We start from the raw sequence: 15155 nt of genomic DNA on the forward strand, positions 1-15155 counted from the left end.
AAGATAACGATTGATGTCGTCATTCAGCGTTCGTACCTTAATAAGTTTTTCTAATTTTGACAAAATAAAATGTAAAATATGGGTTACTTTGTCTTAGTTACTATATCTCAGGAAAAGATAGATAAGTTAGTGAATGAACTATAAACCTGTTATTCTGAGACAAACAAGTTATTATTAATGTACCTTAGCTTCTACCAATCATTATTCGTGCTATATATAGAATTCATAACTCTATGTCTACATTACTCTGTTGGACTGTTTTAATATTCAGGAAAGGGAAATTTCATTCCGTTATAATCAAATGACAACAAAACAGATTCTTAACAGCATTAATATCAGGCCCATTTTAACCTTGAAGTCTTTTTCGTTAAAGGTCTAATAGTTCGAATGAGTCGTGCTGTTTTACGTGCAACTTTCTAAATAATTAGTATGTGTTGACCATATGCAAAATGTCCTGTAGAGATGGTAATATTTGTATATTTGCAATTAATACATTTTTTATATTTTATATACATCAAGCAATATGTGACTTATTAGCAGAAATTTACAGTATAAACATAGTTAAACAATAACAGAGTTATACAAGTTTAAAATTTTCCTTATTTCTAGAACATGTGTAGGGTACATACATGTTAAAAAACTATAGTTTCATAGGACTCTGCCTAACCCGGGCTCTGTTTATTCAGAAATCCAGTTCTATTTAAAGGTCCCGTTCCTTCTTTACCCTTGTCGTTATAAACCGGCGTCGGCTTCGTTCTGGTCCAGTATGCAGTGGTACCTTTGTGGGCTCCTGGTGGTTGATTATACCGTTCAAATACGTGACTATGCAGGAACATTATCAATTCATCATGCAAGGTAGACACAGTCAGCCAAACACCTGAGATCATTTAAGGCTTTACGTAATTATGTCACAATTTCAAATTGCTTTCTGCGAACGAGATTTCCTCTCGAGGGCCTCACACTCGCGGAATACCCTGATGAGGAAATAGGTAGACGACGATAACAAATGTTTCCACCACTAGGCCTACCAATATCATCTGGAAATGAAACAGGGACTAAACACTTGACAATGTCCGACCAGTTTACGTTGGTACAAAAATAGATAAAAAATGAAAATGAAAATGAGATGAACTTAGCTATAGGCGTAAGCGCGATGTTTCTGAATTCATGGATAAAATCTGGAAAAATGATATCTACTATCTGGATGAATTGAAAAAGGATAACAGGGATTTAGATCGTTATGATGAAGGCGACTTTTTCTAAAAAGAAGAAGACTTTTTAAGTAAATATCGTTAATGTCAAAGTTGACAATATAGTTAAGTGATAACGACTGAATGTCAGAGCTGAGTTAGATTTCATATTTTTACTTTCGTTCATATCTTGCATTATGAAATAAACGCTGTTTATATACAGATAGAATAAAACGTGGTTTAAAGATTTGTAAAAACACTGTAACATACATAACAAAACTATTATAAACAAGAAATATCTTTAAAAAAGATAAACGGCATAGTTTTATATGCTGGTGGTTATGATGTAAAACTGCTGGTGAAATAAATTAACGAACTAATGCGTTTCAGCACGGATAACAAAATTATATCAATTTGAATCATTTTTGGTAATAATAAGACTGCATTTGAATCAAGAATACAATTTTATTGATGTGTCATTTAAGAAGATACATCCACTTATTCAGCTTGCATTCAATCGTAACTCTGTTTCGTTTTTAAATGCATATATGCATTTTTCATTTATCGCTACATTGACCAATCACATACTTCATCTTGACCAGTAACGCCACCTGTCGCATCATATCCGGGGCCGAAAGAATATCATACGGCTATGCCGAAAAAAAGTGTACATGTATTGATACAAAAATCAGACACTGTACAATCCGGAGCTCTATACAAACCGGCCAAATTGTGAAGTCTCGCTGGAGTCTGGTTAAGGTTTGTTTGGTTTTATTTGTTTAACGTCCGATCAACAGCTACGGTCCTTTAAGGACGGTCTCCCGTGCGTGCGACATGCATGCGTGTGGTGAGCGCATATGAGTGTTTTGAGAGGCTGCGGTATGTTTGGGTGAGGTCTCCTTATGATAGTCCTGAAGTTTTGCCAATTTATAGTGCTACTTCACTGAAGCATACTACTGAAGACACCCAGCAGAACTACCCACCTGGTCACATTATACTGACAACAAGGTTTCACTAAATTGAATAGCCGCAAACTAGGTCCGACTTAGACACCCATGAATGTCAGACCCGTGAATATTTTCAGCTTAACATTATCCAATTTTTACCATACAACAACGTATACATACATGTAATATATGTATTTTTTCCAAACGACACGATACATGTACCTAAATATGTAACTATTATATATAGGCAAGCACAAGCAATAAACATTAAAAGACATTAGTACATTGTATACAGTCTTAAAGTACACATGGTACATTTGTTTTCTTATGGATTGATCTTCCATTGAACGATGAATGTTAAGTAGTGTTTGGCTGCTACAGCAACTTAAATGTTTGTTCCAGAGATGAATATGTCGACGAATGTTCATGAAAATCTCGTTCTATATTTGACCACTTTTTAAAGATTTTCCTGATTTGGCTCATGAATTTTCAAACTTATGGACGTTAAGATGAATGAAGAGCCCAAAAAGGGCGAAACATTTCATATAGTTTAAGTAGTATGTGGTTACGTGTCGTTAATGTGAATGGCAGTCTTTGATCTCTTTTTGATTTATGCATTCCATAGGTAATATAGTGATAGTCTTCTACGTTCTATTACGTCACACAATTACTGCTGTAACTTTATAGTGATGGAGATCATTCGAGGACAGTGCTAAGCTCTTTTGAAACAGGTTCTGGCGAGGGAACCTTTTCAGTTGCCAACATTTCAACGAATTCTGAAATAAGAACGATATATTTAAGTGATAAATTAATGTCAATTTAGTAGTTTCTAGGTTATAGGTATCATCAAGCAATATTCATATCTATCTGCCCTTTGTTGAATTTGCTAAAAGAAGTTTTGTATGTGAGCAACTAATTAGCGGTAATTATGGGTTTTTTGTGGTTTTCGAAAACATTCAGTCTGGTATAGATGCGATTCTTAAGGAAAATATTTGCGGTCGTACAGTTGTACAAGTCTCATAATAATTTAAAACAGAATATCATCACATTTTCTCACATTATTTGAACTCTGTCCTGCTTTTATATTATGGCGCATTGAGATCCAATTTGGCCACTGTACTTAATACATGTAGCTGTATTTGTTGAGGTAACTCATTCTTATACGACATATGTATAGATTCAAGGTTTTTAGTACTTATCTAATAGGTATCTTACCTATATAGTTTATCCTGCCATCACCATCAGCGTCAGCATCTGTGATCATCTCCTCAACCTCCTCCTCTGACAACTTTTCACCCATGCTCGTCATCGCATGACGTAATTCGTTAGCAGTGATGAAGCCGTCTCCATCTAAGTCGAATACTCGGAACGCCTCGCGTAGGTCCTCCTTCGATCCCCGGTCTTTCATTCTTCGGGACATCATTGAGAGAAACTCCGTGAAGTCTATTTCACCATTTCCTGTATAAATGAATAACAACATATTGTAATACTGTATAAGCCCTATGTAATGTTATAGCAATCTTGATTCACATATTCTGAAATCTATAGAATGACATATATTTCTAATGTAAATGCCAGTTAGCAACTTTCATATAAAGATGTATAGATTAAACCGATATTCTTATGATATGACATGTATTTATAAAACACACGAGAGATTGTTACGTTTCAATTAAAGTTGATAATAGGATACAGTAGAATTAAACTAAAAATGGATTCAAAGATCATGAATTATGTTTCTATTTCTGAAATAAAAGGATGCTGTAAAGTGTACACAATGCAAACTCATCTCCATTGCAAATTTTTCCAGACTTGTATTCCATACGGCGCCATTAACAAATGACGCATATATTTCCCGATATAGGGCGCTTTGACTAATGTGTCTTGACTTAGGTGGTACAGCTAACTGGACTTAACTACATTTTAATTCACCCTGCCGGGTCCCTAGGAAGAACCATAAGATTAGTGTGATCAAAATCGAATAGATGTTGTTTGCTGAAGTTATCCAGCCGCTGTAGTACACCTACCGTCTTGATCGACCTGTAGCATCATATCGTGAAGGTCGTTATCCGACAGACTCTCCCCAAGGGACCGTAGAACTACCCCTAGTTCCTGCTCAGTGATAACGCCATCTCCGTCCTGGTCAAATGTCTTGAACACGTCACGCATTTCTGAAGAAGAAAACAAGAAAACAAAAAAACATCTTCTTTATCAAGTTTCTGCTCGTCATGATAGAATTTAAAAAACAAAAAAATCAGTTAAATCAAAGACTTCATAGCACATTTTACTTTTTATTTCCTAAAGATATTCAAAAAAATTAATTTCGCGAATTAATTTTTCTAATGAAACAAAGTTTGGTCATCTTCATATTTTTGCCGATTGTTGAGGACTCTGTTGAAGGCATACCTTTCCTTTTCTAAGGGATGTCTCTTGTTTCTTTTTAGATAACAGTAACAGTTTATGATCCAAGCAATAATAAATGAATGTTTACGTACAGATAAAGATTTGTCAGCTTGTTTGTTAAATACCGTACGACATGTACTTCTTAGATTAAGTATCAGACGCTGTGTTCGAAATTGTATTTTAAATTACTTAAGCACAATTATCCAGCCATTTCTGCGTTAAAGCGTGTCATGGTAGATCAAAGATAATTTATCAACCACATTCTTCTCTATCACACCATGTTTTAAATGTGTCAGGAGCATGTCTCAATAACTACAGTCTATTGTTATGGTGTCAATATCATTGTCAACATACCTTTGATCTGCACCAAGGTCATGTCGTACTTTTCCATTAGCATTTGCTGTGAATTTAAGATATTAAATATCTGAATGATTTAAAGATATTTTGAAGCAAATACATCTTCGAAAATATAGTTCCATATTTATGATATACTTTATGATATATCTATTAATGGATTAGAAGATAAGCATAATGTTTCACAGATATCTATGAAAGTATGCATTTCCAAAAACAAAAAGATAAGATTGAAAAAAATTGTAAATACATACCAGTGTCATGGTTGCGGTGATTATAAAGTTTGATGGGATATGAGATCAAAATTTCGTCCTTGAATGATTGGTTCTTGTCGTTGATTTTCCTTTTTGATGATGATTATGAAAAGGAATCTTCTATCGCTTTATGGTCAGGCGACACAGTTTAAACAATCCTTACTTGTTCATTATCCTTACATATTTTGTTTTCCTTCTTGCATGATGCACATTGCTTCCTCTCTGAGTACTTCTATAATACTCCTTTCCTCTTCAGCATATATATTAATAATATTTAAAAATGATGAAGTATGCAAAATATGCAAAGACACTAAACTCTAAATTTTCTCCTTCTGGCAAAATTTCAAATATTAGAAACTAGACATCTGTAACAACAGGTCCGAATATTAAACTGAACACATTGTCAACTACTGAGGAACGATTTTATTAAACCTTGAAGACTTTAAACTATTAAATTTTAACAAAGTGATTCTGACCTAGACTTAACAAAGGGATGGGACACATTAACAGCCTTTATGAGTTTGTCCTTTACTAAAGTTTCATTGTTGCGCTACTGTGGATGACATCACGTGAACATAAATGGGGAAGACCCAGACACATATCACTTAATCAGGATTTAATGTTTGTTGTATTTAAATCGCCAAAGGATTGAATTCTTACGTAAGCTAATGGAATGTTAATGTCACACTGTATACAATTATCAGAGCTACCGACTTCTTATAAAAGATGACAACTGGGTGATTTAAATATCACGAACACATTTTATATCGAACAAGAAAAGAAATAAAACTATGGCATGAAATATGTAACATTATAAACATACTGTCATGTATTTACCTATTTGCGTCACTTTTGATTTCCAACGATGTCATTAACAATATAACACGGACTTCAGAATTTAAAATTCAGATTTTCTGTCATTGTTACAGATATTTACAAACTTTATTGCTAAAACACGTACGGAGAGGATGATATCTGAAAGGAATAATCTGACGTTCAACGTCAGCTGAGGATGTACATTTCAAATGTGAAAGTGTGTTTAAATGATAAATGAATGAATAAATAAAGATAATATGTAGCCCCCCCCCCCCCCCCCCCCCCCCCATAAAAGAAACAGCGTAAAACCAAATTTAAAAAAATCAGTACTGATGCCCTTTCTGATGAATAGGGTTTCTACATATTTCTTGTCTCATGTCTGTTTTAGAGCTTTCAGCCGAAGTCATAAATAAAAGTGTTGTCATATTGAATTGTCGTATATCGCAACCAGAGTAACATGTAATACGTCGTTTTACCGCGACTTCACCGTGTCAAATGAACAGTAAAGCGTATGCCCTTGGAAGTGTGAAAGTGTACGAGATTGTTATGAAATCGACATGTCTTTTTCGTCTATGATGCTGGTATTGTCATCGTATTACCAAAACAATAAAATGATACCAGCAGCTGCAATGTACCATCAAACATCACAAACGCAACCCCTATATTGGTAAGTTACATTTGATCCATATTATCGAGGCAGCCGACTTAGCTCATTGCAATTTCGTCTTCTAGTTTTTTCTCGCCGATATAAAGGTCGTGTCAGGCGAAATGGTATGTTGATAATACACTACTAAGCCATGTATCTGTATAAGCAAATATTCAGTCTACGCTGACGAAATTGTATTGTCTATTGTTTTTACTATGAAAAAACTGTGTAAGGTAAGTTTGGGATCAGATCACTGGAACAGCTAGTCGTCAAATATCGTTTCGAGTAGCATATTTTTTGTATTGCAACTTTCAATTAATTATCAAAGACATTAAATTACAAAAGATCTTTTTAATATACCAAATTTGTAAAGTTTCATTTCTCATGAATAAGTATTGAAGATATCCTCCAGTTATGTGTCAAGGGAGACTACTCCGCTAGGTATAGTATTTTGAAGACAAGTTCACTGCTCAGCACTCTCCGTTCAGGAACGTACTTTGCCACAGAGAATCCTTCACAGAACATCCCCACCTTCAAAATCTATCTATTCTGCTGGTTGATTAAGGTACATATTTAGCAAACGAACAACATACAAATATACAAGCGATGATTTCACTTTACAAGTAATTTTGAAGCATTGGATAATAGCCTAGCTTATTTTATTATACAAACCCAGTTATAATATGAACGCTAGCATATCAGTAAGTATACTTCCAACACTCATATGTAATATTTTACGTCAACACGGCTTCCATAGTGATATGAAATAGTATAATATTCGAAGAGTATGACAACCGGAATACCAGGAAGGATGGGAAAACCCTCCAGTCTTAGACATGCAACACACAGCTGGGTTGTTTATAGTATGATCTTTTCCACTTCCATGTAGTTATGTCTCTTTCAGTTATACCAAAGTTCCATGGTCACTACACACAGTTGTACACTACAAGATCTACTTAGTTGTCATCATCTTAACAAACTCTGAAAGGAAAAAAAATGGTAGTATTTTTAATAAGTCCTGCATGGCATTCAACATATTCTAGATTGATTATAATTCACTTCTATACTTTATGAGTAGCAATTATATTATCTACATAATACTATTGAGTTCAATATAGATACTGATGAGAAAACATATGGTTATTCTTGTATGAAATTATTTTCTATTGTGGCTTTCTCGAAGTCAATGTTATCTGTTTAAATAAAAAAACCATATATCATAACGATTCGAGTTTCCAAATGCACACTGTGACATAAAATTCATAAGAAATAGCAATTTTAAAGGTTTTGATTCTTTTATCTAATCAGGATGATAAAAAGAAATAAAAATGATATATTAACGATATTGCGTCACGCTTAAGCAATAACGTTACCCGTATTTATTTTCATATTTCTATATTGTTGTATTCAGCCATACAACAAAACCTAGTGATCTAGACTTAGTTTTATTAACAGAGCAGAAAAAGGAGAATATTTTCTTCGTATAGACCGATAAATCCCAACATCTTTACCTTCGTAATTAACGTGTCCATCGCCATCGACATCCGCTTCTCGAATCATCTCGTCCACTTCCTCATCTGTCAATTTCTCGCCGAGATTTGTCATCACGTGACGTAATTCCGCCGCGCTGATTAGTCCGTTTCCGTCCCTGTCGAAGACTTTGAAAGCTTCGGTCAGTTCTTCCTGTGAGTCCATGCTCGTCATTTTCCTCGCCATCATTGTCAAGAATTCCTGAAAATCAATCTCCCCGTTTCCTGCGAAATAGAAATTTTGAGAACATATACATTGTGTAGAAAAGTATGTATCTCTGCAGTAAACAGGAGCAAACATGATAAGCGTCAACAAAGACATCATATACAACAGCGACAACAAATAATGACATCATATATCCATGCGTCATCAAGCAACAGAATAATATACTACAAAGTCAGCACAAGGACACTATATGCAACAGCTTTAGCGATGACCATAAAACACAGCGAAAAACCCGCATAATTATACAATATATAATACATCAAGGCAAAAACACAAAGCGCATCATACAGTTAACAATTGCAAATATACACGAAAATACGTGTACAATAGCGAAAACAACCAATAATATAATAACAACAACACCGGGATAACAAACAATGAGATCGTTTACTACAGCGTCAACAATCGACGACAAAGCATACCAGTTGTCAACACAAATTGATGTAATATACCACAGAGTCAACACACAAGGATATTATAGAACACAGCGTCAACACAAATTGACATAATACACCACAGTGTCAACACGAATTGACATACAATACCAAACCGTCAACGCACACAGATATGATATACCACAGCGTCAACACACACGAATATATTATACCACAGCGTCAACACACATAGATATGATATACCACATTGTCAACACACACAGATATAATATACCACAGTGTCAACACACTCGGATATAATATACCACAGCGTCAACACACATAGATATGATATACCACAGCGTCAACACACACAGATATAATATACCACAGCGTCAACACAAATTGATATAATATACCACAGCGTCAACACAAATTGATATACATAAAGATGTACTTATTTAAGAAATGTAATATACCACAACATTAACGCAAACGGATATGCTTAAATTGATCATAATCTTTATCATGCATTTTTGTTATGAAATGAAATGATATGATAGCTTTTGTTACATCCAAACTACCATAGATTTAATGTTTTCCTTCAAATTACCTGATCACGTTTGCTATTTACTGAATGTTGTGCCTAAGCTCTGGATTTTCTTTTTTAAATCTCAGGTTTCTATAGAATGTCATTAGGGATACATACATATCTCAGAATAGTCCATTATTGTACAAATACATTGCAAAGAGCTTGGTCGTCTGAGCTAGCTTACGATAAATTTAGACTAGACTCCATTTATCAGAGACGATAAAATCAAATGGATCTTCGATTTTTGAATAGAGGGATATTAAACTGAGTACAAGGGGAGTCTGGAGAGTATTGAAACTCTGGGAACGCTGATGAAACGAATAAGGTTACAGAGTTTCTTTTAGAGGAAGATGGTCAATATGGTATATAAAGTGAAATGGATGTTTTCTAACAGAAAGACTGAGATTCACATCCATTTCGAAACAAAGAACACAATGACAATAAAATGTGTTTACGATTGAAATAAATTTCACTTTTGTAAATTAGGTTTTTGTAATTATGTCTTCTCCTCGTGGTGTACCTTGGCCATTTGCATCAGTTCCAAACAGTATACTATGTTAAATCTTTGTTTCACTTTGTTAAAGAAAATATCTTTATAGGACATGAATTGTTTCAGTTTTTATTGTTTAATGCAAACATCTTCACAGCTACTCTATTCGGCCGTAATTTTCCTATTCTCTTACGAAAACTCTCATAACGTCACTTAGTTGTCTGCAGACCTCGAACACTATGCATTTTGAGAGAGGCGAACCATCTAATGTTATTCGGCTCAGTCGACTTCGACTTATCTGAACTTTTACTCTATTGTAAATATTTGCATATTCATATTTGAGCAAATTAGTGAATCGATGAATTAATGAACAAAAATGTATCTATATAAAGCATTTCAAATATATAGCATTGTATTAGTATTACTGTTAATAGCGGAAAGCAGTAACCGTGAAAATCGCTAAGATAAGATTACCGCTATATATAGATATTTAAAGTTCCCTGTTTATCATCCCCATCCTCATAGACTTATGACACATTGTAAAAATACTCATTTCGCCCAAATTATGACTTTCAATATAATTAACGTCCCTTCCATTGTAGTAAAATTTAAAATGTCAACAGATGTGTACTTGTTTCCCTACACCTGGATGAGATAGCTCAGTATCTGGTCACTCAGTTTTATTCTGTGTTTACTCTTGCAGAATAACCCGTACATGTAAGGGAAAGACCACGACTGTCCTTATGTTGTCGTCTGATATCGGTAATTCTGAAGGATATATATATTATAGTATATAATAATATTTTGGAAAAGTTTATATACTTTCTTTCGGACAAATATCGTCTTTTTTCGGTGTGTTATATTTACCGTCCGCGTCCACTTCGTTGATCATGTCCTGTAACTCAGCTTCCGTCGGATTCTGACCTAGTGACCTCATCACTGTCCCCAACTCTTTGGTTGTTATGGTACCGTCGCCATCTTTGTCGAACAGACTGAATGCCTCTTTGAATTCTATATATAAAAGGAGTATGTAGTATGGTGATTTTCATTACAGCTAATGGGCGTAAACAACAATAATATGACGTCCAAACGATACCTCGTACAAAACGAATGACATATCACCAACATCAATGTAGGTGGCCAGCGGTCTATTTTTCGATGATTGACATTGGTATAATGTATTAATACATTAGTACATTAATCTAAATAATGGCCTTATGTCATTTACCTGCAATTTGATCCTCCGTCAGGGCCTCCGTCTGAAATTACATAAACGGCAACATCATAAACCAATTACATTTTGGAACACGGAAATACATGTATATTTGTTCCTGAATAGTACACGCTTCCATGAAATTGTAATTCATTAGGGATGAATAAAGTCCTATTTTCTTAATTGAAAAGGAGAGAATTGGCACGTTTATAGGGAAAACAGCCTTGAAAAAAAATTAAATTATGCGTCTTTAGCAACTCCCCATTCAGATTTTGTCATTCTGTTTATCTATTTCTAGGTTTTGGACGAAACAGCTGTATTGTGTCCTTGGCAACACTGACGAGTCATAGAAGGACGAAACAGCTGTATGATATCCCTAAGATCACTGACGAGTTATAGAAGGACGTATTGTCTGTGTGATGTCCTTAGCATCACTGATGATTCCTAGAAGGACGAAACATATGTATGATGTCCCTTACATCACTGACGAGTTATAGAAAGACGTATTGCCTGTATGATGTCCCTAGCATCACTGATGATTCTTACAAGGAGGAAACAGCTGTATGATGTCTCTAACATCACTGACTAGTCTTTGAAAGTCGAAACAGCTGTATGATCTCCGCTAACATCACTGACGAGTCCTAGAAAGACGTAACAGCTGTATGATTTCTCCTAACATCACTGACTAGTCTTTGAAAGACGTAACAGCTGTATGATCTCCGCTAACATCACTGACGAGTCCTAGAAAGGACGTAACAGCTGTATTGTGTTCTTAGCATTACAGACGAGTCCTACAAGGTGATCACACATCCACGTTATTTGAATGAAGAATGAAACACTTGAAGTACTTTATAACTTAATCATATAAATATGAAACTAGAGTATGGTGCGGGCTTCCTTAGCGACATAACATCAATCGACTTATATGTAATATATATTCCTCTACACGTGCTGTTTAGTCGAGGTTTACGACATGAAAACAGGGATAAGTATAAATTAGTTTATCATTAAATTTTCGTATATCATAACCAGTACAGGATGTGACGGTTTGGTGAGCACACTCTTAAGAAATGATGAGCCACAAGTGGAGGAAATAAAGTAAAGTCAAGCTTTTGTTCAGAAAACGAAACAATGTGAGCTGAAAATCTAACGCAAAATGAAGCAATGGATGCCGAGAAACAACCACAAAACGAAACAAAGAGATTAAAAGCGAACGCAAAAGGAAACAACAAAAACTAAGTAACCACAAAAGATAAAAATTGAAGGCGCAACCGGAGCTGCGAAGGAACTACTAAAGAAACAATGGATACTGGCGAGTAACCACAATAGGAACAATGGGACCTGAGGAGTAACCACTAACGAAACAACGGAAACTGAGGAGTAACCCCTAAAAAGCAACGGGAGCTGAGGAGTAACCATTAAAGAGAACTAAGAACTTAGGAGGAACTACTAAAGAAACATTGGAATTTGAGGAGTAACCACTTAAAAGGAACAGGCGCTTAGGAGGAACTACTTAAGTAAACACCGATAATTGAGGAGTAACTAATAAAAAAAACCCGCGGGAACTGAGGCCTAACCACTAAAACGCAACGGGAGCTAAGGAGTTACCACCTAAGAAACAAAGAAAATCGAGGATTAATCACTGAAGAAACAACGGAAATCGAGAAGTAATCAGTGAAGAAACAACGAAAATCGAGGATTAATCACTGAAGAAACAACGAAAATCGAGGATTAATCACTGAAGAAACAACGGAAATCGAGAAGTAATCACTGAAGAAACAACGAAAATCGAGGAGTGATCGCTGAGGAAACAACGGGAGATAAGAAATAATTACCAAAAAAAGCAACAAGAGCTGAGGAGTAACAACAAAACGGATTCACCATACGGGTAACAAGAGCAGCTGGAAGTCACCACAGGTAACCAGAGCGGCTGGAAGTCACCACAACAAGTAACCAGAGCAGCTGGAAGTCACCACAACAGGTAACCAGAGCGGCTGGAAGTCACCACAGGTAACCAGAGCGGCTGGAAGTCACTACATGTAACCAGAGCAGTTGGAAGTCACCACAACAGGTAACCAGAGCAGCTGGAAGTCACCACAACAGGTAACCAGAGCAGCTGGAAGTCACCACAACAGGTAACCAGAGCAGCTGGAAGTCACCACAACAGGTAACCAGAGCAGCTGGAAGTCACCACAACAGGTAACCAGAGCAGCTGGAAGTCACCACAACAGGTAACCAGAGCAGCTGGAAGTCACCACAACAGGTAACCAGAGCAGCTGGAAGTCACTACATGTAACCAGAGCAGTTGGAAGTCACCACAACAAGTAACCAGAGCAGCTGGAAGTCACCACAACAGGTAACCAGAGCAGCTGGAAGTCACCACAACAGGTAACCACAGCAGCTGGAAGTCACCATAACAGAAGCAGTGGATAGCCACCTCAGCTATTAACAACAGAAGCTGAAGAATCACAAGACATAGAAACAACGGGAGTTGCGAGGTCACCAATAGAAGTTGTTAAGATAAATAGAACAAGGAGCTGAATTGTCAACACAAAAGGAAAGACAGTGTGAATGAATAGACAGCTGGGGATTGTTACTCATTATCTGTAAATATACATTACACCATCTCTGTCATGTATAACCTTTAATTCATAGAGTTTCACCTTGCGAAAGGAATGTGAGAGAAGCACCTGAAGTGTTATCGACTGTCTGAAAAAATCGATATGTTCTGAAATATGAAAATGGTATTAAACTAAGGTGGATTTCTAGCACGGTTACAATATGAACGATCGATTACGGTAGATTTCAGGCATGCAACGAACTTGATATATGAGGTTAGTGATATATTTCATACCTTGTATTGTTGGTTGTTTATTATGGTGTTTGCTGGTGACAAATAATGTCTCTACACATAAAAAAGAACAACAACAAAACCCAGAAGTTTATGATGTCACTGATGGCTGCTAAAACAAGAAAATAAACTAATTTAAGTCTAAGACCGCTCTTCCTATTTTCCTTTCCTATTTCCTAGTAATTGAAGTGAGCCAATGAATTATCGATAAATGGTTCAGGAAAAACAAAGAACTAAAATCATAATACATTATGTATACAAATCCGGATATAATAAACTGAACTATTTCCCGAAACATCAAAGAAATCAGAACCTTACGTGAATTCACATATCATATTTCTAAAACAAGATAAAGATAAAACAGAAAATCCGTATCTAACATTGTCTTAATGAGGCATATCCTGATTCATTCCTATCAACCTCACCATAAATGTTATGATTACGAAAAATTTATATCAAAATGTTTTGACAGATTCATACAAAATAATATTTTTTTCGTATTGAATGAAATAAGATCAATGGTACTTACCATGGTCTGTGTTCCTCCGTGTAGTTAGGTACGTTTCCTTTCGTGGAAGCACTTTGAAATCGTCGTCGCACTACAACACTAACTTAAGTCTTTTCTCTCAACATCGATTTTACACTGCTGTTTGCTTTAATATTTGCAAGACATTTGTGTAAACTTTCAACAAAGCCTCAACAAACTTTCAAACTACCGATACAATGTATATTTTTGTAATGCTTAGTACATTGACTTTCATAAGTGTTGCAATGTATCTAAGACGTGTCTTGACACATAGATAGAGCGCAGGCCAATAACCAGTCTGGTGTTAATCAATGCCACTAGAAACGGCTGACTCTTTAGCATCGCCTCACAAAGGATTACATTGTGTTACTATATAATATTATCCTGTATGAAATGCCATTTTACAATTCACTACCACGTGATGTTGTTTGTAAAGGTGTATAATATCATAGAGTTATCTGTATAGGTGTCGTGTAGTTAGTCTAAATATGTATACTAGTGGTTATTTTTATTGCTTTTGATCTCTCCAACATAAATAGTATCGTCACTGAATGCACAGGTGATCATTGACGGCAGCAAAGCTATAAAGTGGCTTTCTGTTAAATATGACGCCTTTGCATAGAAATGTATTGTCTCGATTTCTATTATGAATGTTTGAATATACTACGCAAGTTGTAGTCATGTTTTTACATTAGCTAATATTTTATTTGCGAAAACTGAAATAGATACAAAAGTTATTGCTAT

The 15155-nt window shown here is 35.5% G+C and overlaps 1 pseudogene; it reads right to left on the reverse strand.

The window, feature by feature from the left end:
- Window positions 1–1657: 1657 nt before the first annotated feature.
- Window positions 1658–15155, reverse strand: part of LOC117324586 — a 61344-nt pseudogene continuing 47846 nt past the window's right edge.

The sequence above is a fragment of the Pecten maximus genome, chromosome 3 (genome assembly GCF_902652985.1).
Source record: "Pecten maximus chromosome 3, xPecMax1.1, whole genome shotgun sequence".
NCBI classification, from domain to species: domain Eukaryota; kingdom Metazoa; phylum Mollusca; class Bivalvia; order Pectinida; family Pectinidae; genus Pecten; species Pecten maximus.